Raw genomic sequence first — 6,746 nt, forward strand, 5'->3', positions numbered from 1 at the left:
TAGTTTTAAAGGTTCTTCTGAAAATTAATTAACAGCATGTTGAAATATTCTTTTATTCCTTTTACTTGTTTCAGTCACTGGACTGCGGCCGTGCTGGAGCAAGCACCACTTTGAAGCGTTCAAATGATCGAATCGACGCCAGTATTTATACATATTTTAAGGCTGGTGTTTACTTATTCTATCAAACATTTTTTGCAGGAACACTGAGTTACGTTGACGTAAACAAACCAACACCTGTTGCCAAGCTGTAAGAGACAAACACAAAGACACACGCACGCAAGCACCTACACACAAATATATTCGGCGAGCTTGCGCACAGATCCTGTCTATCAGGTTTATATACAAACCATTGGTCAGTCCAGTGCCACAGTAGGAAATACTTCCTCAATGTGCAACACAAAAGTATGCAGTTGCGAAACGAACTTCCTAACCACTTTACTATGTCTGTTATAGAACTTCAAAACAGTAGAATTTCGTTAAATATGCCACTCCTCTACGATACATATTCTCGTTTCCTTTGAATTTTCATGTAGTATTCACATTAAGTGAGCAATAGATTCCAACGTAAACACATACACGGGCGCGCGCGTACTCACACAGATGCGCACGCACACAAAACTTCCTAAGGTTCCTATCATTGTATATTTATGTTAATGTGTGCACGCGCGCGTGTCCTACTCAAACGTTTGTTCCACAGGTACCAATAGATTCATCCACGTCTGGTACATCTCACTTTTAGGAATCTAGGATGAGTCTGAAAATATCCAGTCTTACGTGAAGCCACTGAACGCCGAAAGGCACTGAATTGTTGAATTCCCACAGAACATATACAGACATACATGCACATACACATACACATATGCGAAGAGAGAGAAAGCGAGAGAGAAAAGGAGAGAGAGATGGAGATAAGTTGGTAGGTACAAGAACGTGTGTAAAGAACTAAAGTAAAAAATAATTTTTTACTGAATACCTAGGATAGGTAGAACTGTATTCTTTCTAATACAGCAATATATCGCTTTACTATCTTACTCTCTCTCTCTCTCTCTCTCTCTCTCTCTCTCTCTCTCTCTCTCTCTTCTCTCTCTCTCTTACACACACATACACGTTGAGAATATTTTTAAAGTATGAAAATAAAATTTTAAAATTAATGGTGGAAAGCAAATCCTAAATTCATCATAATTGCTTTAAAAGGTCAAATATCGCAACGTGCATCGGATAAAATGAGCGTGAGTGTTTGTACGTTCATTCTGTCATTCAATTTGCATGTTGACATCGTGCGTAAAAACAGTATTTACAATCTCTTTACTACTTTACTACTTTCGAATCAATTTACTGTTCCAGTATGCCAAAAGGATAGTACAGGCGAATATTATTGATAATTACAGAAATGGAAAACAGCAAATTTAGAAATACAATATGAGATCGTCAATGATCATAAATAAAGTAAAAGAAGAAAAATCGTTAAAAATTAACCGCCAATTTGTGTGTGTGTATGTGTGTGTGTGTGTGTGTGTGCATGCGAGGTAATTCAACCGTATTTATGGTTATAATGTATACAGGAAAGTAACTGAATGAAAATAAAAATGTCAAGTCATTGAACTCAACAAAGGTAGTTAATAAAGAAGTGGTCAGCCTTATTCCTCGCATTTAACAACATGGGTAACTGTCTGAACTCAACATCCCTATTACATGTACAAAAGCCTTTTCCATTTTTTAAAAGATGAGCAAAGGCAAGAAAGAATGTGGCTGTCAAGAAAAATTAACTGCAAACAACGACTGGATTTAAAACGAGATGGTTGTCATGGTGAAAAAGTGTAAGAAGGTGCAAAGCACTAAATTTGTAGCAAAAGAAAAAAATATAATAAAACAAAAAAGCAAAAAGAAAAACAAATAGAAGAAATAGTAAAAGAATATGGTTAACCCCTGACACGTACAAACTATTAATATAGACGAAACGCACTTATTTTGTATGCGCATGCCAACAAGAAGCTACATTATAAATAAAAAAAAAGAGAAAAATCAGCGATGTTATATTTTAAGACAGATAATGATCGGCCAGTGTAATGGTTCTCGTGTTGGTCACTACCAGGCCACCCCAATAAAATGTTAGTAAAATTGATTGCTTCTGTTTATTGAAGAGAAGCTAAAATAGAGTTGCATCCATATAAATTTCTTTGCAATGGCAATGGACAAGTTATAAAAGTTTAAAACCATTTAATTTTATTACACATGACAATTTGCTTGCCCTTTATTTCAATTATCCTTAGCGTTATTGTTTGGAGGGTAATACGGCGGAGATTGTAAGTTAAACCCATGCTAGTACACCGTGCCGAAAATCTAACTGTACTTAAAAGCTTCGTATAAGTTACATTATCTGCTATGTGGAGGGTAAATTTAAAAAAAAAATGTTTCGGTTACTGCTACACTGCTTAGATTTTGCATCACTTTGTACCTGAAATAAGAGAAAATATTGTGAAGGCAAAAATTTTCCATTTGTTTTGTTACTGATCCTAGATAATGCACTTGTCATCCACAATCTCTACAACACCATCGTTAAATGTTAGATTAATGGACGAAAGCATTATTGCAGCATTTAAGGCATATCCTTTTCGATACACATTTGATCAGTTAATGACTGTTTTGATAAGGAAAGAAGCCCAACATAAAAGAATTTTAGAATCAGTCATGTTCGAGGTACAGTAAAAACAATAAAAGGAACCGGAACAAATTACAGAGAAAAACATGAAAGACTTTGAGAATAAATTCCATCCTTAAGTTATTGATAATTTTGAGGGATTTGAAGGACCAATAGTGATTGTTCGAAATGAAACAGAATCGATCATTTGTTAATCAGATGCATCTTGATGTTTCTACGAATGACAGAAATGATCTGTTTCAGTTACATGACCAAGAGCTTGCAAACAAAAACCGCTTTGAAATTAAAGAACATTATGAAAACGCTGAAGATCTAAAACCCGTGGCTGCTCTTTATTCTTTCGCTCTTGAAGGGCTACACGGAGCCTTTTCACATATTCAAAAGGTAATTGCATTTTTAAGTTCCAGGGTTCAAATTTTGAGTGAAGTAGAAACGTTGCAGTAGATTTTTATAAATCTCGTTTCCATTCGTGAAATTTAAGAAGAAAGAAAAAGACTTCTATGAAAGCAAGGAACTCATATCATATTTATGATTAAAAAATGAGACTACAGTTACGATCTTCAAAGCAACATCAAAACGAGCGGCAAAGCAACACTGAGTGATGAATATAAAAATAATACTTTTTTTTTTTAATAATTTCTAAAGGATTTATTTGATATGTACAATACATTAAATCATTGTCTATAACTATACTGTGGCGTTATTGTTCTTTATTTAACATTTGGAAAGTCTGTATGTCAAACTCACCAGTGGGAACATAACATTATTTAACATTATTTCTATGTCAAACAGTCTCTCAATTAACGATCGTTTGCCTGACGATTGAACATTTGGACTCGGTAAGAAAAGGTATTCCTGTACAATAGGATAACCTGTTTTGATTTTATCTGTTGACGAGAATAAACGTCAATGAATTAGATAAAAATAATCCGATGTGTTGAGGCAACGGCTTTGAACAATGAAGAAAGATTGGTAGCTTAATTTGAAAGAGAAAAGCTACCAAGTGTTTGTGATGTAAATAGCACGTATTTTATTCTAATATTGTTTAGATAAATAAACCTAGGTATAGATAGAACGCGCGCACACATACACAAACACACGTACGCAAACACGCAATATATATATATATATATATATATATATATGTGTGTGTGTGTGTGTGTGTGTGTGTGTGTGTGTGTGTGTGTGGTGTTCTATCTATCTATATATATATACGTGTGGGAAGGGGTGCATTTAAGTGATTCTGCACTTACTTTATTTTTCGTCTCTTTTTTTTCTTCTACATTTTCTTTTATCTATTCTTTTTCTCTTCTTTTCTCTCGAACCCTCTTTTCGATAAAAGACTTTCGTCTGAAAGATTAAAGACATTTCTACTTCTCTGAATGTCAACCTAACACATTAAGTTTTATCTTCTTTCTCGTTGTTCGTTTTTATAACACTTACATACACGAGTAAACACGCACACACATACATACATGCACATACGCACACAGACAGATAGACAATCAAACACATACACACACAGACAGATAGACAATCAAACACATACACACACAATCATATATTTTGAAGATGCGGCTCTGTTCGAATTTAATCTATTTTGTATTAGAGATTTTTAATATTTTCGTATTAGTTCTTTAAGTATGGGTCAATAACGTTCCTAAGTCCATTAATGTTTCAAAATCTCCACGACCTCTATTTTCTGTATGATATTATGATAATAGCAGATTGTTGCAGCATTTTGTTGTAGGCAGCAAGAGGTTATGAGAATAATGTTGTAACTGATAAGGCCGGTTGATTCCTAGTTACTGTCATAGTTTATTTCATCTGTGATGCATCTGTTGCATTTTGGAGAATACGATATAGGACGGTAGTGTTTTTCAGTCAAATGTTGGCACACGTTTTCTGTTTTATGGGTTTTTGGTGGCGTATTCAGTCTATAACTTGATTGGATTTGGTTCATGCATTAAACTATGTCTGTGGTTGGTGTGTTTTTATCAGGTGTTGTATTTGTGTGGGTGAATTTGTTATATTAGTGTATTCAATCATGTGTTATTAACTAATGTCTGTTTAACTCTTAAGATCTCCCTATTTAAAGTTTCTTTCGTATATGAAATTTTAAGGGCTCGTTTCAAAAAAAATTTATCCTCCTGCTTTATAGTCATTTGTTTTCCTTTTTGTGAGTATGTTCAGGCACTATATGAATTTCCCCTATCCATTGGAATGTTCAGATTAGTGCTCGAATTTTGGTTGTCATAGACACAACGTTTCGGCCGTTGTGTCACCCTTCATTTTCTTGATATTTCGTATTCAATAATGATTTCGGGATTTGGAACCGAACCTTTTATTAAATCCAGGGCATAGATTGTTCTCATTCCGTTGTCCATACAAAAGATATTCTCCTTAGCTATTCTACTACTTGCTATGCCACTAGTTCAATATAATTCATCCAGAACATATATAGCTTGACTGACCCAGGGATTGAACTCATGCCTCTTTGCTAAATTACTACGTTTAATCAAGGCTTGCATCCACAATCCCATTATCCCGCGCGGGTAATTAGGAAGGGGTAATTAGGAGCCTTGAACCTAATTTATTTTAATGGTCTTTGATTTAATGTTTCGTCTTTAATTATGGTGTTTATCTCTATGTCCGTCCAACTAAGAAGCTTATTATCATCCCAGCATATATTCTGATTCTTTCAGTTATCTTATCTTCTTATCTTTCAGAGTTGTTCCCTATCTATTAATTTGACTTTGTTTTACAAGAGTTAGTGACTGCCTTTTTTCGCTCCACAAATGATCTGCCATGTCAGATTTTACCTCTCTCTACGGATCATCGCTTTACGATGTTCCTCTGGCCTTACTTTCAGAAAGTGGCTGGTCTCACCTCCATATTCACTGCTACAAATACATGGGATCGAATTTATAGAGTTCTTGTCAAGATGGAGGCTGTGTTCATGAGAGATGTTCCCGAAAGTTAAACTTGCTTTTAAATATTGTATTGATGTTGTATGGACCACAGATCTGAAATGTTTATTACGTACCTCTAATGGAAGGTAGACCAACAAGTGGCAGTATTTTGACTAACATTCTCGACCATTAAATTTCTTCTCTTGGAAGCCGGCATTATGCATGTTGGGGAGTTATTAATCTAAAGGTGATTCTAGTCTGGATCATTTTTTGTTAGTATGTGTCTGGGTTGCCGTTTAAGAGTTTTTCTCGGTGTTGTAAGTGCAGACAACTCTTGCCTTCGCATTGCATAGATGGCCGGAATCAAAGGTGAATGTGGGCTTGTGAAATAGCGATGGCGTGAATCAACACTCTGAGTAAGTTATTAGCACATTCATAAAGGTCAGTTATTCTTTTCTCTTGTCAAATGTACAGAAGCTCTTATTGTGTTTATATGGCGCAATAGTACTCGCGCTTGTTTGTGGTAAGGCCTGAGTATGAAGTTGTTATCTACACAGCTCAGCCACATGGCTTAAGTGATGTTCCTAAAGCCATTTCCTCAAATATCCCTTTGTATTTGTTTGCTATCACTGGGGATAACGGCAAACCCACAACTGAAGCTTCTTCCTATCGATATATATCAAAGAGTGGCCTGAATTTACCAGCGCAGTTAGAAGTCGTATTGTAGATAGAAAGAAATGGAGACAGAGAACGAGAGGGAGAGAGAGAGAGAGAGAGAGAGAGAGAGAGATGTAAAGTGATATTGTGATAGTTGAAAGTAATGTTGGCAAGATTGAAGAACGAATGGTGAGATACATTAGAGGGAACATGATTATAATCGCAGAGACGTGACGATCAAGAGGTAGTAAGTTTGAGGAGAAAGAAAATAGTTAGGAATTGGAGAGTGGAGAGCACAAAGTCAATGAAACAGAAGGTTGTGGTAGGGACAAAACGAAGTAGGAAAACCAAAAAGTTAGGCATTTTGAAGAGCAAGGAGATAAGCGACGAGAATGGTGAGCAAGAAATCGTATTTAAATTTTTTTCAATTAACGTCAGAATATCATTTACATAATCAGAGACGATCTTTAGAAGCATTACCTTCACCGCCTACGTCCTATCACCAACACTGCTTCCATAAT

This window comes from Octopus sinensis, linkage group LG4 (genome assembly GCF_006345805.1).
Source record: "Octopus sinensis linkage group LG4, ASM634580v1, whole genome shotgun sequence".
NCBI lineage: Eukaryota > Metazoa > Mollusca > Cephalopoda > Octopoda > Octopodidae > Octopus > Octopus sinensis.